Source organism: Ischnura elegans, chromosome 3 (assembly GCF_921293095.1).
Source record: "Ischnura elegans chromosome 3, ioIscEleg1.1, whole genome shotgun sequence".
Lineage (NCBI taxonomy): Eukaryota > Metazoa > Arthropoda > Insecta > Odonata > Coenagrionidae > Ischnura > Ischnura elegans.
In genome coordinates this window covers 3,022,729-3,049,227 of record NC_060248.1, presented here as the reverse complement: position 1 = coordinate 3,049,227, position 26,499 = coordinate 3,022,729, and positions in this window count along the sequence as shown.

The window sequence follows — 26,499 nt, the reverse complement described above, 5'->3', positions numbered from 1 at the left end:
TAAATTAATTTAGATATTTTATTTAAATCTTAAATATTTTCAAAAGTAGGTAATTTGGCAGCAAAGTGTCACGCATTGTTTTAATTTAAAAAAATATGTTTTCAAATAAATTGAAAAAAAAGTGAGGTATCAAACTGTAGAAAATAATTTTTTTGCCGCTCGATAGGAAAAAATAAAATATTAGTTTTGTTTTACGATTTATGTAATTTACCTCGAAAAAATGTGTGTCGTCAATTAAATTTGTAGCAATCATCATTGAGGAAATTTTCAGTCGCACTAAATCTTTTTAAAGTGATAATTGTTTAGGCATGACCGGTCAACGCATAGATTTTGTTCTAGAGACGCTGTTGAGTGATCTTAGACGTATTTTTCGCGCTTATTCCGAATCCGGGGTAGATTCTATCACATCTAGTTTCTTTAGGACAGCTTATTGTTTGTTTATTTATTTTACGAAAGTAGTAAATTAATTCATTTATGTATCGTGATAGCATGAGAAAGTGAAAATAGAACTTTCCTGAAAAAACATGTTGACCTACGATGTTATGCCTTCCTATTCTGTCAAAATGTGTTTAAAATCGTACTATCCTACCGTTTTGTTCAAAGTAATACTGCCTCAGGTGCCACTTCACATCATCATTTGACCAGGTGTAGGAACGTGAAGACGTTTGCTTTCTCTGAAGATAGTAGATGATGGAGAATTTCGATGATCGCAGGAAATTACAGTTTATTACAATTTAATCGCTGATAAGTGGCTAGCTTTAATCAGGCCAGGCTATTTATATAGTGCGTGAACCATCCTGATGACTTTCGTTATGTATACGGGGAAATTACTTTTAAGGCTCAAAGGTGGAAAATTATTCCCTTTTCCAGACAGTGTTATAAGCTTTATTTTGACTGCCTGTAGGATGGCCAAGATAAAGGATGGGCTCCCCATGTGTTGTGTGGCACCAGTGTAGGGCTTCTTAGTGGTTGGACAAAGGGAAAATGTCATAAGGAATTTGCCGTCCCCGTGATTTGGCAGATCATATTGCAATTTCAAAAATGAAAGGAATTACAACGAAGTCAAAACACTCAGTAAAATATCCAGACAACTTTGAATCAGCGATTCTACCGTTCCCTCACTCCGAAAATTTAAAAGTGCCATAACCAATGGAGTATGTTAATCTTAGCAAAGATTCAAAAAGTAATCAAGAACGTGATAATGAAGGATTCGGAGACTCGAAGAACCCAAATTTTGGACCGAGTAAATCAGCTGGACCTCATTTCATAACGTAAGAGGATTTAAATGATTTAGTGCACGATTTATATGTTATCCAAAAGGCAGGGTGAAATCTTAGGGTCACGATTAAAGGGTTGAAAATTGTTGCATCCAAATACGAAACTTTTGGTGTCCCACTCTCGCCATGACGAATTTAATTTGGTTTATTCTCCAAAAACAATTTGCTTTTTGCAATGATGTTCTCTGTGTTATGGATACTCTTCATTTTGAATTAAACAAAGATAATTAGCGTTCGTTCATCCATTCCTACCAGGTTATGTTAAAGGCTAATCTCATAAAAAATGGAAATGAGCTCCCATCAATACTGTTAACTCATGAAACTGAAACGAAAGAATCTTACGAGAATATGCGGTTACTTTTAGAAAATATCACTACCAAAAATATAAATGGAAACTTTGTGGCCACTTAAAGTAATTTCTATGTTACTAGGATTACAGCTTGGCTATACGAAATATTGTTGCTTCATCTGCAAATGGGATATCAGAGACAGGAAAAAATTATTTAAAAAAATAATTGTCCGGAACATAAAGAACTCGTCCCTGGATCCAAAAACGTCCTTTGTCAGCCTCTGGTCGACTCAAAAAATATTCTTTTTCCACCTCTGCATATTAAAAAAGGACTTTTTAAAATTTTGTTGAAGCCATGTGTAATAATGGTGCCGGTTTTACTAATTTGAAACAAAAGTCCTTTGATTAAGTGAGGCAAAGATCAAATAAGGAATATGCATTGGGCCACAGATTAGGAATTAAAGGACTCGGAATTTCAACAGTGAGTTAGGTCAACGGAGAAAACGCGTGGAACGCATTTAGAAATGTATCTGAACATGTTTTATGAAATATCATGGCTGAAAATTACCATGATCTGGTGGCTAGATTAATATAATTAAATCGTACCAAAATATGGGCTTCAATATGAATTTAAAAACTTATTGTTTTGACTCAAACCCTGTCTTTTTCCACCAAACCTCTGCGCTGTTAGAGATGAACACAGTAAGCGTTTCGACCAACATATTTTAAATTTGGAAAAATAGCACCTAGAAAATTTCAGCAACATGTTAGCAAATTACTGATTGACACTGAATAGGGACTTACCAGATGCTTAATATACGAGAAAATCCTATCAAAGTACTTTTTTCACATTTTTTAAAATCACGATTTATTTGCTTAAATATCCTTGAACACTTATTTAGTACAGTCGTCCTAAAGAAAGTAGACTTGATAAAAAAAAGATCTGAGCCCAGATTTGGAATTAGGACGAAAAGGATTACCCCAACAACATCTCTATGATAGAAAAAAGTTTTTTGTTGACCAGTGTATTTAGAGTTATTCCTGATGCTCAAAATCTCGCCTCGCCAATGCTGCCTTGCAGATTACGTCTAGCGAATATTTATCCCGTGATTCGGGATAAATACGGGAGCGTAAAATTTCGAGGCTTTCAGTGAATTGTATTACGAGTGCCGCGGTAGGAGCGAAGAAGGAACGGAAAGGAGGGTTTGAGGGAGATAGCGGGTAAAAGGAAGGCACTGTTCCTAAGGATATCGAATGCGCCAGCATTCTAGAGAGGAGTACGAAATGCATTTGAGCCTCGGTTCGAGGCAGGCAAATTCACCGTCACGACCTTGGCGGCTCAAATAAGACCGTATTTGAATTTCCCTCGTCTCATTCCAAGGATTGTATACCGTTAGAAAGGGAATCCATTCTCCTGTGAAGCGATGGTGGCGGCACAAACTTTGTCGGGATACTTTTTTCCCCCATAGTACATCCAGTAGGCTACCCTCCCCGTCTCCTAAATCAATTGATTCACATGCATAGAATTCCAACTGAACTCCCTCGACACCATATTTGCTACCTAGGAGTGTAGAATTTATAAGAGCTCAATTGTATATAATCACGACCTCCTCCAATCAACTGACTTAGTGCCATAGGAGGAAATACAACCTGAGGAAGTGATGGAAAGCCGAGTTCAGGAAAAGTCCTGCCAATTAAAACCAGAATCAAAAACTGGTGGCCAGAAAAAAACCTTCAGTATACTGTGTTTTTCTTGGAAAAAAAGCAGCATTGTATTTAAGAGTAGACTGTGAAAATTATTTTATTGTCAATTTGCAGTCAGGAAAGACTGGGTTACCTGTTGTTGTTATGTTAAGAAAAATTAGACACAACGAATCCTTCAATATTTTAGCTAAGAATATCTCAATGTCTCGCCCTCGACAGCGGCACGATATTTTTCTGCTTCCATTATTCCGATGGCTAGTCTGTTGAAAAATCTAGTTTTTTGGGTTGACAAAAAAAAGATATTGCTTAGTTTTGCAATTCCCTTTCCTGCTCGCCTTCACATGTAGAGTCAACTATTGATTGTTTAGAAATAGACATTGAAAAGCCAGGTAACCCAATTTGGCAAAGTTTAACCTGAATTGGAGCATAAAAAAATAGATGAGTATCCACTACAGTGGGTGACATTTTGTCTTGTATGGATCAGTATTGTTACTGCGATTAGTACATCAAATTACGCTTACTTTATTACGCTACGAGAGGTATAAAGTAAAAACGTGAATTGCGAAGGAAACTCTAAATTCGTTTTTTACAGTAATCAGTGCATTATACTGCTGATAGTGAAGAAAAATAGAAATAATGTTTTTCAAACGCAATTATTTCAAAAGGAATATTTTTTAAATTGCTATAAAATTAATGAATTGTTTAAAGCAATATTTCTATCTAAACTCAATCAAAAAATAAACAAATCATTTGATTATTCTTTAGAAAATTTCATTTCGAGGGGTTATGGTGACCGGGCAATAGATAGTGTCATTCGCATAGACTGGATTTCTTGAGCAAATTCCGAAAGGCTGTGGGGTAATTGTAGTCGCGCGTTCAAACTAACTGTTCACTCATCCAGTGGTAAAATTTGAGAGTTAATTAGACCACCAAGAGTATCCAAGAATGTAAAGAGCCCTAAAGATGAAGTTATTCTAACTAATCAAATAGAAAGCTTTAGGACCCATGTGGAGAGAGTAATAAGAAAGGTCAGAGAATACAAGTTGCTTGTCCTTCATTCCTGCATTGACAACCATTTGGTGCACAAAAGTAGGATTAGAGGATAAAGAGGACTTTAAAAGAGAATCACTTCTACCATAACGATATTCGGGCTCTGCCTCAATGATGGGGAAATTTTGTAGGAAGCGACGGAAGAAAATTTTGAATGCATTTATAACCAATGCACACATTTATAACCATTTAAAAAAAATAAAGTTAAATTTTTCATTTAAAAAACATCGAGAGATTAGTTGCACACCTAATACTATTCAACATAAATGATTGAATTTGTCATTAGTTTACTAAATAGCTTATAATTATTTTGTAGTCATCTAATAGAAGTTTCATAGCTAACATTAAAGGTGTATTATCTTATGCTAATCGTTAAACAGCCACTGTAAAAGCGGCTCCAAAAGTGCATAACCTGTCAAAACCTGTACACATTTCAGACAGTATGCATACAGAACACACCTTAAAACTGTACATAGTATGATGTGCATAATGTGTACACAAACATTACCTTAAATCTGTGCACAGAAAGTATTTCACAACAAACTGAATCAAATATCCGATATCATACTGAAAGCAAAAAAATCATAACTCGTACCATATAAACTATATTCGCAGTAACTAGATGCATCAATATTTAATGCAGAAATTTTCAACGGAGGCCGAGTAGCTACTTCTGTATTCGTAAAAGCTGGTCCACTAAAGGCAAAATAAACGAGAAAAAATTACCGCGAAGCCTTCACTTCTTTAATTTCTGCAGCCAAAAAGTTCGGGTTACTTTTAAAATATAATGCCATCATTAAGGAATCCACCTTTGGGACATTATCGCAACAGTCTTTTCACGAAACCGTCTTCCATTTCGCATATGTTCGATATATTTTTGTTATACGAGTACAGAAAATGGATAAAATATGCTTAACGTGACTAAATACCGTCATAAAATGTCTGAGAGAAAACACGGTTAAAAAATACGTCGAAATATTAACTTACTCAACGAGTGCTTCATTGTAGCTTCTGTGGCCGTGCACGCAAAACGAAAACGCCGTAGGGAGAAATGACGTCACCAACAATTAGAGCTAACTTCGCGTTTGCAGACGGATTTCAATTGTTTTAAATGAATTTCATGACAAAATCAATGGTTTACGAGAAGTTTGATTGGTGAAAATGGATTCCTGGTGAAAATTGCTGTAAGTATCATGTATTATTTCGATTAAAAAAATTTCATGCAACTTCCCCATTGCTATAACATATAGGATTTTACACCCAAGGGCATAGTTGACTCGGAATTATATAGTAGATACCCATAGACTGAAAATTAAACCAATAGCATTGCGGATTTTACAGTACAGATGTCAGTATGATCGAAAAATCGATTCGATTATCATAGCAAATACGCAAATTAGCATAACTTGAATAGTGTATCCGTTGGACCAATGAAATTTGGCGAATGTGTACATCTTGGTAATCCTCACAATATCCAATGGAAACATGTTTTGTATGTAGTATCACGTTCTATATACCTATATCGCATATACTTTTTCTTAAAATATATCGAATTGCTATAACATATAGGATTTTACACCCAAGGACATAGTTGACGAGGAATTATGTAGTAGATACCCATAGACTGAAAATTAAACCAATAGCATTGCGGATTTTACAGTACAGATGTCAGTATGATCGAAAAATCGATTCGATTATCATAGCAAATACGCAAATTGGCATAATTTGAATAGTGTATCCGTTGGAACAATGAAATTAGGCGAATGTGTTGTAACGTTTTTTATTTTCTCTTGGTTTACTCCACTTTCAAATACACTTTTTATAAATCTATCTCGGGAGAGACACCCGTCGGCCATCACTCTTACAATGCAACTCCTCTTTCCATACACCTCCTCCCGCGCCGTCCACAACCACAACAATCACCTCCCTCCACCTCTGCTGCTTATTATTACCTTCCCCGGTTCACGTCACACCAAAATCCACAACAAACAACAAATTTATATGTTACATTTGCCCCATTAAAATAATGAGTTGGAATTACATGGAAGGAATTATTTTAAAGCCTTCAAAATGAGTACTGTCGCGGCCCCAACGCCTTCAAACTTTAGCCTTCCTCTAAATAAATTCAATACAAGAGTATATATGGCGTTACAGCAGAAATTAAACATGAATTCATCAATATTAACCAACATACATAAATATAGCATCTCCTCCATTCACTCATGATAAGTGATACACCACATAAAAGAGTCTCTCCCATTTCTTCCTTGTTTAGATAGGCAAATTCACACATAACCAATGAAAATCTTATTCACGTATTTTAAAAACAAGAACACATTATATAAAACGATGTTATTAAGTGATACATTGAACGTGAATATAAAATGCAAATAACGAAACTCTCCGTCCTCTTCTCAACATTCATTCTCACTTTTAACCCTTTAAATCACTGGATAATCAACAGGCCATACACATTTTCACTCCACAACACTTAAAGTTCCTTCATGCTATCTAATCTCCCTCCTTCCGGCTCAATTGACATCCACCAGCCCATTCTCACATAAACAAACACGAATCAACTAATGGCAACATGATACTGAATATACACACAATACTGAAAAAATAATAGAACGAACCATACAAATCAATCGGCCTCCTATAACCCCCTTTCTCTCTCTCGTTCGTAAGCTCCGCTCTTATGTCGGGTCCTGATACAATGTATTACATTGGCTAATAGTCCTCTCATGCTAAAACGGATCAAATTATTAAGTTGCGGCAGCGGTCTTCTCGATTCAAGTCAGTTTGCCTCTGGTCTTCTTCTCGTGTGTATGTGTCTTGTGAAATTTGCCCAGTGCCGTGCTATTATTCCTTATATATTTTTATATTGTTGAAGTGGAATGTGCCTCGTATTTCCTTCGTTTTTGGATTAGATACTACACACGTAGCTGGCCCTCGGAATGCTGAAATCTCAAATGGACCTTCGTATATTGCCAAAAAGCCGTGTTAAATTCCCCTCTGCTTATCGGATACCGGATTGGTACGTACTAAAACCTTATCTCCTATTTTAAATTTTGCTCCCTTCCTCTTGTCTTCCGTCTCCCCATACTCCTCGCTGTTTTCTATGTGCATGTGGTCATATTGTGGATCCCCGCACATTTCCCTAAACTCACATGTGACCTCTTTCTTTCCTTCACTTAGGGTTATATTCCTGAGATCGTACTCAATCTTTGCGGATAATTGAGCTAATGTGTCCGTCCCGATTATGAACGGTTTAATCAGTTCCGGCACCACCGTGCAAGCCATATTTGTGGTGAATCCGTCTATCTCTACACTAGGACAGATCTGTTTCCTTATAAGTCCGCTCCTCCTTCCAATAGCTCCTGCTATCCGAATTCCTTTGACTGGTACTTCCAAAGCGTTCCGTAGTGCATTCTGATTCTCCCGATAAAACTCCTCGCTAATGCAAGTTAGCTCCGATCCCGTGTCTACCAGTGCATTCACAGCCACTCCTTCCATTCGAACTCTAATCTCCGGGCATTTAATTACTTCCGGCACATTCGCTTCTCTCTCCGTCAAGAAATCTCGTGGTGACTCAAAAACATTGCATATTGTTCCCTCCTCCGTGTGGAATTCCATCTTCTCCTCCTGTGGTAGCGTCTGTTTTGTTCTCATTTTCCGTGTTTTCGCCCGTTGCTCCTTAGGTATGTCCCAGAATCCATTTCCGTCTTCCGGCTTCGGCATGATGGGACCCTCTTCATGCCTTGCCGCTAATAGTTTCCCTGCTCTGGCTTCCCTGCGGCGTTGCTTCCTTCCGCCATCATGAAATTGAGAGGGCGTGCCTCCGCCATATTATTTTGTTCTCGTCGTTGATCAGCTGATCTCTCGCGCGGCCGGTGAACGTATCCCTCGCCGCGAAAGTAATCGTCTCGCCGTCCCTCTCTCTGCTGTCTCGACGCTCGACACTCCCGCGATTGTGATCTCTTCCAGTCCCATCCGTGGTGCTGGTTGTGTTGGGATGTGCTTTCCGATGTCCTCCTTGTACGTTCCTCATGGGGCCTTTGGTATTGACCTTCCCACCTTCGGTGTCCGGTCGCCTCGGAGTACCTGTCTTCTTTCGGTATGTTATCATAGCGGGCCAATAACGTCAAGAATTGCGGTATTGTATTTATGTTATGCGAGATCATGCCGACGCCTACTTCCACGCCAAAGTGTTTTTTGAGAATCAGAAGGATCATTTCGTCCTCCATTGGCGGCGTCAACTCCCTCGCCATGCTAATTTTGGCCGTCGCGTATTCTACTCGCGTGAGCCCTCCGTTCTCCTTGTATCTTCCTGTGTCGAAACTCCGTTTTATTAGGAGTTGACGTTCCTCTCCCGAAAACTGCTCCGTAAAAATGGTTTTGAAAGCGTTCAAATCCTCATACAGGTGTCGCGTCGCGGCGAACCACCCTTCCGCTCTCCCAACCATTCCTTGTCTGATGACCTGGAGCATCATCTGGTTAGGCAACCGGTATACCTCCTGGTATTCGCACAGCTCCTGTAGGTATTTCATGGGCCTTGATGCATGCCTCCCGTCGAACGTCGGGACCTTTAACTGTAACATTCCCGCGGATGCCGTTGTGACGTTGGGTCTTGTGATTTCCTCACGCACGATACATTGGGCTGCTTCTTTATCTAGCCCAGCTGCTTTTGTGGCGGATTGTTGTCCTAGCTCCTCCTCTATCTTCTTGAACCTTTCCTCCATGTTCTTCTGCAAATTCACGTAACTCGCTTCTAACTTTTGGACCTTGACCTCGCTCACCTCCAGCCTCGCTCCTACCCCGTTAATTTTATTCGCGACACCTTCGTATATCTCTACCAGCGCCCCTTCTATTTTGGCAAGCCTCTCATCATAGCGATGTTCGAATGTTGCAAAACGTTCCTGCGTCCGCCGCAGCTCTCCTGCTATTTCTTCCAAAAGCTTTCTGTTTCTTTCCTCTGCTTCTTTTTCCTTTCTCCCTTCTTTTTCTTCTCTCTCCCTATCTCTTCTCTCTTGCTCTTCCCTAAATTGCCCCCACATTTCTGCATCTCTTCTAGCTTGCTCATCCCTAAATTTCCTAAATAGCGCTTGCATCTCAGTTTCCACCGGTTCCTCACTATCGACGCTAAACTCATACGTACTTATATCTATACCCTCTTCTTCTAGCGTGTGTAATAATCGCTGCTGCAATTCTGGCTTGGTTCCCCCTACTAACAAGTTCCTCTCTCGCAATACTTGCCGTAGCTCTGCCGACTTCAGCTCCGGAAATTTCTTCGTTTTGCCCGCCATTTTCTTTCTTCACTTCTTCGGGATGGTCCTCTTTCTCTCCGGTTCTCGTGGTCTCACCTCTCGAGTAGTCAGGCCTCTCACGTTGGGCGCCAAAATGTAACGTTTTTTATTTTCTCTTGGTTTACTCCACTTTCAAATACACTTTTTATAAATCTATCTCGGAAGAGACACCCGTCGGCCATCACTCTTACAATGCAACTCCTCTTTCCATACACCTCCTCCCGCGCCGTCCACAACCACAACAATCACCTCCCTCCACCTCTGCTGCTTATTATTACCTTCCCCGGTTAACGTCACACCAAAATCCACAACAAACAACTTAAATTTATATGTTACAGTGTACATCTTGGTATTCCTCGCGATGCCCAATGGAAATATGTTTTGTATGTAGTCTCACGTTCGATATATATCGAATTTACTTTTTCTTAAAATATATCGAATTGCTATAACATATAGGATTTTACATCCAAGGGCACAGTTGACCAGGAATTATATAGTAGATACCCATAGACTGGAAGTTAAACCAATAGCATTGCGTATTTTACAGTACAGATTTCAGTATAATCGAAAGATCGAATCGACTATTGTAGCAAATACATAAAATTGGCATAACTTGAATAGTATATCCGTTGGACCATGAAATATGGTGAATGTGTACATCTTGGTATTCCTCACAATGCTCAATGGAAATATGTTTTGTGCGTAGTCTCACCTTCGATATATATCGAATATGCTTTTTCTTCAAATATATCGAATTGCTTTAACATAAAGGATTTTACATCCTAAGGCATAGTTGACCAGGAATTTTAGGGTTGATGATCAAAGACTGGAAGTTAATTCTATAGGATTGCGAATGTTCAATACACATGTCAGTATGCTTGATAATTCGATACGATTATGGTAGCAAATACGCAAATTTGGCCTAACTTAAATAGTATATACGTTGGACAAAAGAAATTTGGTAAATGGGTACATCTTGGTATTCCTCACAATACCCAATGGAAATATGTTTTTTATATTGTCTCACGTTCGAAATATATCGAATCTACTTTTTCTTAAAATATATCGAATTGCTATTACACATAGGATTTTTTCATCCAAGGACATAATTGACCACGAATTATATAGTAGATACCCATAGACTGGAAGTTAAACCAATAGCATTGCGTATTTTACAGTACAGATGTCAGTATAATCGAAAGATCGAATCGACTATTGTAGCAAATACATAAAATTGGCATAACTTGAATAGTATATCCGTTGGACCATGAAATATGGTGAATGTGTACATCTTGGTATTCCTCACAATGCTCAATGGAAATATGTTTTGTGCGTAGTCTCACCTTCGATATATATCGAATATGCTTTTTCTTCAAATAATAACATAAAGCTTTAACATAAAGGATTTTACATCCTAAGGCATAGTTGACCAGGAATTTTAGGGTTGATGATCAAAGACTGGAAGTTAATTCTAAAGGATTGCGAATTTTCAATACACATGTCAGTATGCTTGATAATTCGATACGATTATGGTAGCAAATATGCAAATTGGCGTATCTTTACAATTATTGTTGTGAGACCGAAGATATTTGATAAATATGTTCATCATAGCATTGTTCATGCTGCAATATTGAAATATATTTGCTTACTACGCTGCCATTCGGCACATTTCGAATCTGCGTTTTCGTAAAATATGTCGAATATATCAATAGAATTTAACATCTACGGGGATAGTTGAGCATTCTTTGGTTCTTTCTCCAATTCCAGTTTCTTAACCGTATTCATATATTTATTGTGATCAATTCTTTTCGTTCTTTAAACCTTCCTCAGATATTAAAAGGTGACTACATTAATAGACATACGTCGTCAGTGACATCCGAACATTACTTCATTATTCGAGACATATTAATTCCGATAGTCATTTCCGAACTAGTCTCTGTGCGTTTATTTTCTAAAAATGATGTTTTTAATTCGATTCAATTTGGTGCCTTCAAACGCTCATAACAAAAAATGGAGGTGCTACAATCCTAGGGTAAGGGCTAAAATACGAAAATCGGATCTATTTCACAAGTACATCCGTCATTAAATTTAAATTTCTCTCCATTACGTAAATATTAAGTTAAAAACGTTCTCCTAACGTTCATATCATCGTGGTAACCAAGACGACCTTAAGTATTGTTGAGGGCGAATGAGCGAGTTGTTCGCCCATTTGGCCCATTTCAATGACATTTTGAGTGTTTTTTTTGCTTTCTTTTAGCAACTTATGGACCCAATACTTGAACACAGGTGACACAAATATGTTCAAACCCCCCTAATTACCCGCTTGATGAATTCAAGCGCCCATCGACTCGTTTAAATATAAATATCCGACGGTAGAGGCTCTGAAGCTTTCATTTTCTGTATTATTTATAATATTAATATCTGAGTAAGGGCATAAAATATAAAACTGGAGCAGTTAAACCAAAATTTTATAATACCTAATAACATCGTTGAAGGAGTAAGAGCCATGGCCGTTGGAAGGGGGATACGTTAATTGTAAGTTGATGTTATCGAAGACATATCATTCATTTGGATGTTTTCCAATGTCCGCTATGCTTTTATATACAATAACTTCATCCGCTTATTCGTACGTACCGGAGAATTCGTCGTTTAGGACTGCCTGTGCTTGTATTATGAGGTGAATTCCGCCAATGCAACTTTAGCTCGCTGATTGGAGATTTCTAGGGATTTGTTTCAGCCAAAATAGTGTTATTTTCAACGTGACATCTCCCGTTAAGCTACTGCTAATAATCTCAGTGTCAGTGGTTGTAATGCACAAAGTTTGCCAAGGTTGAAAAATATCGACCAAGAGTTATCAGTGTTCCATCGTGATTGAATTGTAAAAAGTGCTACTACGCTATCGATAAATGTCTAACAGTAGTGTAAAAATTGTCAGTGGCGTGTTAACCTCCGTTGTTCAGCGTAGATATGACATTTCACGATCGAGCTATCAATATCAAAACTGTGTGTGAAGTTTGTTATTCTATTATTTCAACGAATATTAGTGAGAAAAGTTACCTACAGTGTCACTTGCGTGGGCTAATTTAAGGCTTTAAATCAGTGAATAAATAGTTGTTTACATCATAACGAGCTCTGTTATTGTAAGTTGTACGTGATGAATATAAAAATGATAGTGACTTCCAGTTTTTTTATAATTGTATTTTCCTATTTCTCGCTATATTTTTATGCTAGTATATTATTTATGGATTCACCCATATTATTGAAATAGGTTGTAGCTTTTGTGTGTCGGCAGCGGAACCGATTCGCGATCTCACATGTGAATTGTATGCAGTCTGTTTTGTTATGAATTCGTATTCGTGAAACCAATGAAATGGTGCAACTCTGTCTCATTATCATGAAATTAAAGTTGCTCTTAACAGTAAATGCATTTCTCGTGTTTCTTTAACTGACCATTGCTTTTCAAAAGTTATTTTTCATAATTAAATAAAGTGATTTTTCTTGTGCTCTCTCAATTGGCAATAGATTTCCAAACCCTGCACGAAAAGAGAGCAGGGCAACAGTTAATTTGTTATTTCACAGGTGTTAAGTGCTTTCATCTGTGATTAAAGCTCTCCAGCTAAGTATTCGTGTTAAATTCTCAGCAGGAAGAGAATCGGACCACCGTAGGACGGATAGCACTGCCTTCTCCGCTAATACGGCGTTGCCAAATTCAACAGCACAGCTCGTAAGATTACGATCGTTATCCTCCAGTATTACAAGTTTCTTTTACATCTCGATTTGCCGCCTACGCATAGCAAAAATTTGTCTTAACAAATCCCATGAGGGTCGTGGCATCAATTTTTGGTGTCCTAAAAAAAGCCTGGTGTCCTAACACCCTCTGCCACACACCTTTAAGACGGCTTGCAGGGCATTATGTAGATGTAGATGAATTTCAGGTGTACTATTTGAACGAGCGGCAACGTTATCATCCATTTTTCTGATAACTGAAAAGTGCGAAGTGAAACGCTTGTACTTCATCACCCCGATGTTGCATTTTTAGTATTCCAAGTCGTGGCACGATAGCAATAGGAAAACTTACCAAGAATTACAGCACATACACAAGTGACGATGAGTGGCTAATAATATCCCCGTCAAAACAATGTTTACAACATGCGATCAGTGTATCCCGACGGAAGTTTAGGCACCTATGACGTCACGCTATGCTTCGGCAGAGCTCGGGTGTCTTCGCGCAGTGGTCGGCTCAGAGAAATTTTGCTCGATTTTGCAGTCAATTTTTTTATTTCTTTTGATGATAATTGGAGAAACTTTAGGTATTTTTCCGGGATAATGTATCCATTTTATATGTTCAAATAGTTTTTATAGCAATCGACGACCGCTGCAAGTTCCCCATTTCGCAATGGCGTATCGTGGCCACATTTGCGGGCACTCATTGTCTTGATGAAAGATGACTTCCTTCCTTGCTAAACCTGGTCTTTATTCCCGTATCTTTCGCTGCAATGTGTCCAGGAGGTTAGCGTAGTATTCTTCAGTAATTGTTTGCCTATGGGGGAGATAATCTACACACAGAATCCCCTTCACGTCCCAGAACACTGATGCCATGACCTCTCCAGCCGCAACAAGTGTCTTTGCTTTCTTTGGTGGCGGAGAATCAGCATGTTTCCTCTGCTTTACCTGCCGTTTGGTCTCTGGGATATAGTACTTAGTGCACCCAAGTTTCACCTGTGGTCACAAACCGGTCCAAAAAACTTGTTCGTTTCTCCTAAAACGGGCCAAACATTGTTCCGATACCTATGTCCATTCTCACAAGTTTTTGATCTAACGTCAAGAGTCGCGGCACCCATCTTGCAGATATTTTTTTCATTTCCAATTCTTCAGTTAAAATGTAATTTACCCTTTAAGATGACATATAGCAAGCTTGAGCAATTTCACGCACTTTCATTCGACGGTCCTCCAAGGCCATTTTGTGCACTTTCGCAATGATTTCTGGAGTAGTGACAGTTCTTGGCCAACCACTCCGACGATCATCGTCTAAGCTCTCCCGAGCAAATTTAAATCCATTTATCCACTTAGCAACTGTTGAATATGAAGGAACAGAGTCCCCAAGTGTATTCTGGAAATCGGCATTACTATCCTTTGCTTTCATACCTTTCTTTACAAAGTACTTAATCACTCCTCGAATCTCGATTTTCTTTCCATCTTCGAAAATGACCACGTGGGAACAACAATAGAGCCACGTCACCGCCGCAGCTCTCATCAACCAGCGCTGACGTTGCATGTGTTTACATGCGACAATGTAATGATTATCACGTAAACAACTCGTTACGCTAGCGTTGACCTATCGTGGTGATTCCGAGAACTTTTCAAACCACCCTCGTATTATACAAGCTATCAATTTAATTTTTTTTCACTATTTTATTCAGCGTTGCGGTGGCTCATGTCGGGTGTCGCTAATGACGCTCCTTGCTGCCGCCGAGACAGCGGAAAATTAAGGCTTCTATATTGGAATACTCAAAAACACTCAGTTTTTTCGTTTTTAGCATTAGGTTGAAGAACAGGTAAACGTAGCAAAAAACAAATCTGCACCTCCCGGCTAAATAATTTATATCAAAAATAAGCAACGTAAAGATCCGGTTCCCGTGGCATTTAGAGCAACTGTTCGATAACTACGTAAAGAAGCGATTGTGTAACTTTACGTTCGAAATTTTCCCCGCTCTCGATCGAAAGTAACTAGGGATGTGCGAGTACTCGAAAATTCGAGTCGAGTCGAGTAGATGGTACTCGACTCGAGCGTTACCAGTAGTATTACGAATGTCGAGTAGTTACGGTTACAAAGCTTTGGAGGCTAGTAGGTCCAGCAATCTTCCATGCAGCTACTTTACTTATACTAACTTTCGATTGTTTTTTGACGATCGTCCGTACACAAACGCACCTGTAGCGTTCGTATGCCGTGAGCTTAATCGAGAGTGAACGGATCTCTAACGACCGAAAGGTAGCCAAGTTACACTAGTGATGCAAACTTACTTTGTGTTGATTAGGAGAATAATAATTTAGAGTGTTCACGCATGATTCGAGAATGTAACGGATGAAAAAAGATATTTGTGCCGAAATTATAGCATTCAATGCACACGAATCCATCAAAGATTTACACTACTGTACGCAAAAATGTGCATTCACCTAGACTCAAACCGAGACATCCTCACCGCATTCATTTGTCTCACTCGGAGTTCAAGGGCAGCAGCCTTCGAATGGAAAGAGGGAGGGAAGGAACCCACAGATGGCAGCACCTTCCGCCATTTGAGCCAAGTGAAGAGCTCTCTCCTTCCGGCCTGCTACGGAACGGGGAAGCGCAAGTGGTGAGGAGTGCACACTTTGGGAAACGACAGTAACACGCATTTTAATGATAGATATTTTGTCTGGACACGACCATTACTTACTTTCCCTAGGGATATCCTCTTTAGAGGCGAAAGGGGGTTTGCTGGGAGGCCAGCGGTCGATAGCAGAGTTCTTATCCCTCATCACTTCCGTTACATCATCATTGAAGAGCACAGAAGAGTATGAAGACAATCGAAGGTGCACAGCCGCAATGCAGGTGGTTCGGCGAGAGGGTTGCAGTGGCCGCCACCAAGGGCGCTGTCGTTCGGCTGTCAAATGGTGAAGCGAGTCAACTATTCCCATTCAATTTGCAGTCCGTCGGTTCGTTTGGAGCCCTGAATATAAGTATGTCGAAAATGAAAGTTTCCGATTTACACTAGCGGTTCTATTTGTCGTTTACGTCGAAAATTACGGTCTAAAATGTAAACGGTTTTCAAGAATGAAGATGATACATATAACAGAGCAGGATAGCAGCTCTAGCAAACCCTGCTATCCATATTACACTCAGCACTTGGTTCTGGAGTGTGTTGAGGGATTTACGGTTGTAAATACATATACTGGCATAATGGCAGTCGATAATGGCAACGGCGGATTGATGGTGAGGCTAATCCTATCCAAGAAATCGAAACAATAATTCCGACAAAAATTTTTAATCTCATTGCAATAATGGATTTACGCATTTAAAGAAAAAAGCAACCGTTATTACAATATAAAACCCATATTAAATCCACTATCACTGTAGTTTGTACGCATTGAATGTGTTTATGAGGGATTTGCAATCTATTATCTGAAACGCGGTGTAAATCCATCAAATTATCCGGTTAAAATGCATTTTAAATTATTTTTCGCAACGACTTTTCGAATATTTATGAATTATATTAAATATTATATTATATGAAAATAATATTTCTGAAATAAAAAATTCATCTCATGAAATGCATTAAAATTGTTTTTTTCTTTTCTGTGGGAGAAGAAAAATTAATGCAACACCATACATGACGCTTCTTACCTTGTTTTTACTAACTTTGTTGTTATTAACACTAGAAACCTGTCTAAAATTCCACAATGCTTAAAAAATAGTAATTCTTTTAGAAGAGTAAATATTTGAAAATCAAATACAATGTTTGGTTGAAAAAAAAACAGGTTAATGCAATAAGTTGAGTGTGGATTGGTGCTATGATAGGGTTGGAGGGTGAAGTCCAGTGGGCTGGGTAAGGGTCGGGCGCGACTATAACTCAAGTTAAACGCCAAATTTATTGATACGCTTGCAATAAGCTCTTTACGCGGTGGGGCATCAATTTAACGGGTACATGATTTGGTTCGAAAATTTAAATGAGATTTTCCGTGCATTTGGGTTTTCTATGATCAAAAAAACAAGTAAACATTTTTCCTAATCTTTCTCAGTCATTTTTTAATACATTCCTAATCGCTATCTGACGAACCCTCATCACTGTCGTCTCCACTCTGCTCACTCAATTCTTCCAAATTAATAAACTCTTTACCTCGGCTGGTAATTGAAGTAATTCCCCTCTTTGAACCTTAGAAATACTTGATATCATTGGGTCTGAAGTTAGGAGTAATCTTTTAAACAGGTCTTCATTCGTTGCAATACTAGAAAATTTCCTTGCATGGTGCTCCTTGAATCTTCTCATGTCCTCATTCCTCGCCTCCATTTTCTCCTCGGCGGCGAAGTGGCCATTAGGAAGGGCAGCTTTTTTGGCGATGGCTTATCCATGTATATGTATGAGTGGTTCATGGACGAGAGGCGGCATGTGATACCATGAATACAGCTTAACGTATAAATCTACCGTTGAGAATCAGTATTCTTTAAATAATACGTCATCTAGCTCAAGGCCACTCGCCAATTCCTCCAGGATAACCGCAAACTAATTAATTAGGTTTTGTAGACTCCTTGAAAAAATGTTTGAAATTTCCTTAATTACTTGGAAAGATTCCTCGAAAAAGACTAACTCCGTTTATACCCTGTGGCCGCAGTGCAATTCATAACAAGTGTACAGAGAACGGTGGTTTGATTTCCTTGGTGGACGCAGTAAATAGCTTAGGCGTTTGCCCTGCATGCGGCTGAGGAGGCCGCTAATGAGGCGACAGAGGGACAATGTGCCGCGTGAGGGCGAAAACTATTCCGTCAAAAGGGAGGAAAGGGTGGAGTAGCAATTGAGGGATTCTTTTTTGTTCTGCATGCATTCAAGTTTTTGAGGATTACTATAAGCACAGCTGCGATCTTTCGTTCCATAAATATATCCTTCCGCTTGAGTCCTTAAGCAATTTTTAGGAGAGCATGGCACGCGTAAATAGAAGGCAAGGTCAACTGGAAACAATTAATGATAAAATGTACTACAAAAGACAAGAGATGTTTATTCATAGGGTAAATATTTGTTATAGAAATAAAATATCCAGCAATGTTGAATAATACCCATAAATACTGGATTTCCTCGAGCCCAACCACGCGCCATCCAGGCCGCCGCCCGCGTCAGCGCACTGCATCTTGGTAGTTAAATCAATGCTGAGGTCGGAGTAGCGAGTAGTAGCAAAAATTTTCTTTACTACTACGTTGCATATACTTTTCCCTTTGTATAGGTGCAAAAGACACCGCGTCGGAACTCTAAACTATATTGCACATTTTATTTGAAAATTCGGGTAAAAAAAACGCTAAAAGTTAATACATATTATTCTTACTCTAAAAGCTAATACATATAAGATTCTTACTCAGGTTGAGAAAGAAGTCAGTAGTACTTCGGAAGCTTCCAAGTTAATTTCCCGTGTGAGTGTTTCTTTTTTGTGTTTCTATGTTTATTGATATTGACTTAAAACTATTTATATTGCGTGCTACGTGCATAGGTTGTCCTGAATGACGCTGAACTTCTTCAAAATCGACCTTAAATATTGTTGAGGGCGAATATGTGTGTTGTCCGTCTATTCCGTCCATTTAAACGACATTGCGAGTGTGTTTTTTGCGCTTTTTAAGCAACTTATGGATCCAATACTCGAACACGCGAGACACAAACATGTTCCCACCCCCCCTCACTGCCCCCCCAAAAAACCCGCTTGATTAAATCAAGCAACCATCGACTCGTATATACATATATACTTCGAAATGTTCCTCGACGATGTAAATAACATAAAAATATCCCAGGTAGGGCAGAAGCACAGAACACAAAAACATTAAAAAACACTCACAGAACTAAATTTTCGGTGATATACATCCACCTACACCATCCGGATGCTTCACGAGGGCTTGGTGATGGTGCTGTGCTGCTTTATGTAGGGAGGGGGAACTATTGCAAACGCGCAAACGGAGAGAGAGAGAGAGAGATTGGGCAATAGTGGTGTGTTTGGTGTGTGGCGGATGACAGCTTGTGCAATGCAGATATTGCTCGTGATTGGTGGGCTTTTTGTGGATGGAAGTGTTGAATTCATTGTTTAAGTATAAAAGTCAAGGAAGGAGGGAGAGAGGGGGCAGAAATGGAAGACACTGAGAAAGAAGAATTAAGGGCGGCCATGAAGGAATTAAGAGTATAATGCAAAGTAGGAGGACATGGGTAATGAAGCACACCCAGAGTATGGGCTACAGTGATTGGGCATTGAGGGAAGTTGTTCCAAGATGATGAGTTGGCATACATTCTTGTGCCCATGGGCACTCCTCAGCAATTGCAAATAGGTGTTGTTTTCGAACTGAAAGGAATTCTCGGATAGGACGAGCTCAATCAGTCGCGTTATGAAGAAGGTGGATGTGGAATGCGGCGTAGGTCTCCGCAAAAGGAAATAGTCAAGATAGATGCATACACACACACACACAATTATGTTAAAAAGGATGCGTGTAGCACATAATATTAATGGTTCAAAAGCGAGCCACTATCACTAAACACAAACACACAAAAATACACACTCAGAAAAACCTTGTGAAAATTTATTCAAAATGTTAATTTGATGAAATTGGCGAATACTTACGAACGCAAAATCTCACCTTCGCAAAAATTCGTAAGTCCGCACCCCGCTTTCATTGTCAATATCCCCGACCACAAAACCGACTCTCGCCCAACGAAATATATAAGACGGATTGACTACGGAGCCATCGTCACTTGCCTTGGCGTGGATATCAAGAGCGCAGCGATCGAGAATTCTTGTATGTATTTCACGAGAGCTACCATTGACGCCTTTTACCCCAACCCAGCATAAGCCGAGTTCTCTAAGCAGGGATTTCTCCTGCAATGTTAATGAGGTGCTCGATGAGAACTATTTCGCATTGTTTCACGGGTCGTTCGTCGCGTGTCGTGAGGGGGCACGTCCATCCGTGCCCTCCGCGCGTGCACTCATGCTCTCCCGACGCCACAGTGGGGCCAAATCTATAAAAGGTGGCCATAATTAGAAAAATTAAAGTTCGGGGTTATGATTTATTTTTACATGGTTGGGAAGACACTTATTTGAGCTGCTGAGAAATAAGTTTGAGAAGCAGGTAAGTTTGCACCTCTTCGTAAAAATCACTTTCAAAGTGACAGCTGCGCTGCTGGTATGCATATCCTCCCTCTCGCTTCGAAATACCATCATCTTCTAGACTCCTCCTCAGCTACCCAATTGGCTAAATTTAAAATTTAAAAAATAGAATCAACGCAGCAATGTGCATAGATAAAAAATGTTGCTTTACCATAACATTGAAACAAAATTAAAATTATTATTAACATAAATATTAACCAATAAATTGCACAACTTTTATTCAAAATTAAAAATACGAACATCATTAAGTTATATTGCAGTGCTCTGCAGTGCTCTTATATAGTTATATTATTGTAGCCACAACTCTCGGCTATCAAAACAAAAAAAAATTAACCGCCCCAACCCGCCCCTTCGTGAGTTAATGAAGAAATACGTAAGTAACCTCCAACCGTATGGACGCCGAAGCGCGCAGCTCGTTGACACGCTGCATGGAAGAGGGAGCACTTACTTTATAATCAGCGTAACAAAATGAGTTCTTTTGCAATAAATTGACGGAAAAAAGACTCAAGGCAAAGTATATACAATGTTGATGCTATAATATCTCGTCCAGTAAAGAATGATATCCCTAATGTAGTTTAACCACGTTGCATGCATGGATTCGAAATTTCGAATGCTGCTTGCAGGGGGTTTTCAGAATGTAAGTTAAAACCTGGCAGATCTGCAATACAAACGTTATAAAATTGGTGAAGGAGCCTAAGAATTAGAAGGATTTAAAAAGGAGCTTAGTTCAAACCGGCCAAAGCAGGTGTATGGTAGTAGTAATGACGACAACACAGCTCGAGAACTCTGAAATTTCCGCCAATATAACAGGCCTCAATTTGGAGCTTCTTCAGAGATTTAATACTGTTTTACAAACTGTCTTCTGGCTATAGAATAAATATAGATATCTGCAAAGTGTATTCTACCTAAACAGCACGGCTATTGTTGAATTATATCATTGGTTTTGCATTCCAACAATGTTTACCCTAAATACTGTTGCACGAAAGGAATGCCATACAAAATTCATTGTTACCAATCGGAAAAATGTCAGAGGAAGCGCAGGAAGCGTGCAACAAATTGTTGAGGAAATTCAGGGAAGATTTTACCCGAAAGTGCTCCAGGAAAAAACTGGAGTGAACTTGGTCGTGAGATTGATGTTACATACCGACTCGATTATTTTAAGTCAGATTGTGATGCGGTCCAAGTCATCGACAGTTTTATGTTCCCCAGCCATGAATATTTTGTATGAATCCTACCTGATAGAATCAGAATCTTCATCGGAATCGGTAGACGATTCTTTGGACGGAACAAAGTCTGATTTAAATTTGTGTTTACGTTTATAAGCCTGTGTGCGCAGCTCTTTTCATATTCAACGTAGAAAACCTACTATATAATAATGTGTAATGCAAATGTGTTTGTTAACGTTTTATATATTCTTATAAAGACATTTAAGTTATTAGTTTTCATTTAATATTTAGAATAATAAGTGGGTTTATTCAATTAAGTAGTTTTGTGCTTAGATTATCATTCATGGGACGAATTAGAGACGGATTATATTTAGTGTTTGCATTTTTTTAAGTGAGTGGTCGCGGGCCTGTTCATATTCTACGCAGACTGACTGTTATACAATAATGTTTATAATTTCTTTGCTACCTTATTATGTTCCAGGATATATTTTTAAGCCATAAGTATGTATGAATGCTTATAACGTGTATATTAGGATACATGTAACAATATCGGAAATTAATTAGTTTAGAATGTTTGAAAATTAAAAATAGCCATAAAATGATGATATTTATTTAAAATAATTCATAAAATTATTAATCGATTGCCTTAAAGCTTTGAAATGCATTTCATATAATTTTCAAAATCAGTTTCATATTCGTAATATAATATACTTAAAAATATTCCCCCCTTTTTACTGGACATAAGGAACAATTACTGTCTTATTTTAACAAAAATTCAAATTTTTTGGCAAAAAATAAATTTTCTTAATATTTCAACATCATATTCGGAATTGGCGACCTCGAAAACTGTTATATTTCAAATTTCAAACAAATTACATGATATTTAATAATTATGACCAACTTTTAAGCATTTGGCCCCACTGTGCGACGGTCCGGAAGCCTCAACTCTAAGCGCATTCGTCGCACGAAATGGATCAAGTCGGAAAGAAACGTCCACTGTTTCATCAGGTAACGCTCTAGCCATCAAATAATCTTACTTTACGTCTTATACTGCTTAAAAATAGTAAATTGATTGGAGGAAAACTTTGGTCAAACGAAACACTTTATCACGGGTTAATTTGACATTTTTCTGAGAAATGTGCACGTAAAAACAAATTGCACCGTTATATATTGATTCGGCACTATGTCCACCGTATTTCATAGATTTAATATCTCTAAATATCGATGATAACGTAAATAACTCAACGTATGAAATTTTAATCAAAACTCCAAAATTTTGCGTATTTTTAATTTTTCTTTCAAACTTCCAAACCTATCCTAAAAATATCTCAAAAACATTTCATTTAATACACACATTGGATGTTTAAATCTAAATTTTTAACACTATTTTGGTTCCATTTTCCATCAAAAATCGCGTGAAATTATCGTCAGCCATTTTTTTAGCGTAAAGGGCAACCAAATCCTGTTCAAAATCTCTGAAACTAGGTTAAATTATTAAAAAGCATCATATGAACATATTATAAAATTTCTTACCCCATCGAAATAATCCAGTAGCGTCAGGGGTCACTTAATCTGTTTTTGGTTTTCCAAGATATCGATAAACGTCGCTCATTAGAAAAATGCTGTCAAGTTTTGCCTGTAGCTAAACAATGGAGAAAGCACATGGAAACTGACATCGATTTCATTAATTGGACCGATCTTTTTTTTAAAACCGCTGCAAAGTTTTACTTCAAAAATATTTCTCCAATTTGGTGAATCGAAAAGACAAGTTGATTCCTTTTTTCATGATTTAAAAAAGTATTTGATACATTGTCTGAAAAAACTTTTATAAAAATTACTATCATTCAGGTTAACCGAAAACAAAGTCAACAGATTACGAGACTTGCTGAGTGATCGTAAGCAAAAGTAGTTATTAAGGGAATAGGGTAGTTTCCTTCCTCAAAGAAAACGAAAGGCATTGATTGCGAATCGTTACCCACCATTAGTGTATTCATTATATACAAATCATTTGGTTTTAGAAATACAGGTTTAGACGAATGGCAATGGTCAATTTTTATCCTCATTTGAAAAAGGCCAGATTGGCGCCCATGCGATGCCACTCCACGTGACGTCACAGGGACCTAGTTTCTATACGAGTAGATAGGAGTTATACAACGTCTGAGGTTACCAATGCATGCATGCGGCACAGAGCTCGGGGAAACATGTCTTAATAATCACTTATTAAAACTGGCTAAGGTCGGAAAGTTTTCTTCGTTTGATAAGGTATTAATAATCCTTATTTAAGCCAAGCGCTAACAGCTAGCAGGGCACTCAGCTACCTGCTAGCTCAAGCCTCGCCCCAAAGTCATCCACACACGGCAGCAGCGGGAACTAGAAATACGTCACACGGACTTTTTTCCCAGCATTCCTACTTAGCCGTCGCGTTTTCGCGCGCTTGAAAATTTTCACTTTTCGTTAATTGCGAAAAATAGATATCTTCATTCGAAAATCTAATAGCGTGAAATTCGTACTCCAGGAGTAATAACCTTTCGATTTAGTAAATAAAAAAATAATAGGACACCACCCTATTGGCTGTGATGTGGTCGAAGTGGCATCGGGCGTCCCACAAGGGAGCGAAATGGCCCCCTCGGGCCCATTATGTTCGCCCTTGTATCTAATTAGCCCCCGCATTAGCTGTAAAATCCGTTTATTTGCTTACGACGCTATCATATACCGCGAATTTAGTGATGACTCTTACTTTGAAATTCTATCATCGGTGATAAAAAACGTTCACGTGTGGAGGCAAGAGTGGGGACTCGAATTCAATCCGTAGCAGTACATAAATTGGGGAGGTCGTCCAAATATCCCATAAGTATATGTTGATATATTGTGGATGGTATTAACATAAAGGCAACAGACGAAGTGAAGTACGATTACCTCGAACCCCTCGTATAAGAAATATTTGCGGCCCACCATTGACGAGGCTAGGATTAGTCTAGCGCAGTGGTCCCAAAGCGGGCGCTACCGCCCCCTGGTGTAGTCTCCTATGGGGGCGAAAAGTGCCAAGGGGGCGACAGGGGGGCGCCGGAGTGTCATGACATTGTGAGAAATGCGAAGGTTCCGCAACCTTCCTTACCTTGTATTCGTTTTCAAGCTTCGTTTCTGAAGTTTAGTTTGTTTCCCGCATCCGGAAGTAATTTAAACCATGTGTTTCCTTAGATTTTAAAGTAAGAACGGTTGAAAAATATATCCAAGCCTCTCCTGCACAAGGGAAACGTTTGAAGGGGTTTAGTCTCATTTGGTCTATCGTCGGTACAACTTCACGACACAAGAGAATTTCGGCAGTAAAGCTCAGTGTGAATAAAACGATTGTGAATGCGGAGAGGAATCTGGTCATCAAGATTCGGTAGTTTTACACCAAATATTTACCAGAATAATCATTTTCCAAAGAAGTCGACTCCAGCGATATTATCGAGGCTGTTAAGGTATGTGATTTTTCATTCTTCAGATTATATCGTTATAGTACTATTATATAATATTTTTCATTATTTTATGATGCGAAGTATATTACAAAAATAAACGGACAGTATATTGTTTACGTTTTCATGAAATGGTTAATAAATTATTCAAAACGAGGACCTTTTCTCTCATACTTCGCATATATAAGATTAAATTTCCCCTTTGCTGACTGGATATCAATTCAATAAATTCCCAGTTTAATGATCTAAGTCACACGGTCACGATTTTTTTATATATAGTTCATTTCCTTGGAGCATAGCTTTTTCAGACAATTGGTAATATTCAAAATAATTCTTTGAATAAAAGGAACGCATTTATATACTAAGGTATTTAATGAGGCGAGAAATTGAAAAATTAATGTACTTAGTGAATTGTGGAAGCATTCGTTAAAAAACAGGCAGACTTTTTAAGTATTTATTTTGCGCACGTTGAAGCACTTGCGCAGATATTATACTCGGAACCGTGAGTTGGTTAAGCGAAGAGATCATCATTCACAGAACATATTAGGGATATAATAGGAAAAGTGAATATAATGTAAAGATTAAATAGCAGAACTCTGAGAGGATGCCCACCAAAATTCAAAGAAATAGCTGATTTTGTTCTTAGTTCTGCCCAGAGTTGAATATTACTGCGCAGTTTGGGATCCTCATGAAGTAGGACTAGTCACAGATTTATAAATCCAGCGTAGAGCGGCTCATTTCCTTATCATTGATTTCACATTTGATGGCTGCGTTCCGGCTTTGACAAAAAAACCCTCCAGTGGAATGCGCTCAAAGATCAACGTACCGAAGAAAGCTCTTAGAAAAATTGGTCTGTTCCGAGTCGTACGTACTACAAGACGTAGTTATTCCACTTAATAACGAACGGCACCTTGGAGAAGCGTCGAAGTAGCGATCTAAGGAGTTAATCACGCAAATCGATAATGATTTCTGGTCTTTCTTCCCACGTAGCATTGAAGAGACCAATATAGTAGATTGAATGTAGTTTTTTGTGTGAGGCACCCCCTGCCACACGCCTCTGGCGGCTCGCGGGGTAATAATCTAAATCTAATTCGCCTTCACGAGGAAATTGAGCAGTAAACATACTTCTTCGCAAACTTTCTCTTAATAATGTATCGTCAAATGAAAAAGTGGCCCTGCTATGGAATAAACTTTAATTGAACCAAAGCACACACATATTATACAAAATTTGAAGAATCAAATCTAATTTCACCGCAGCAGCTTCTTGAACTCCCTTTATTATGAATAAAAATTAGGAAATTGCATTAACTAATATGATTCATGACGACAGAATAGGAGCCAAAGAAATATTAGATCACCCTCAAC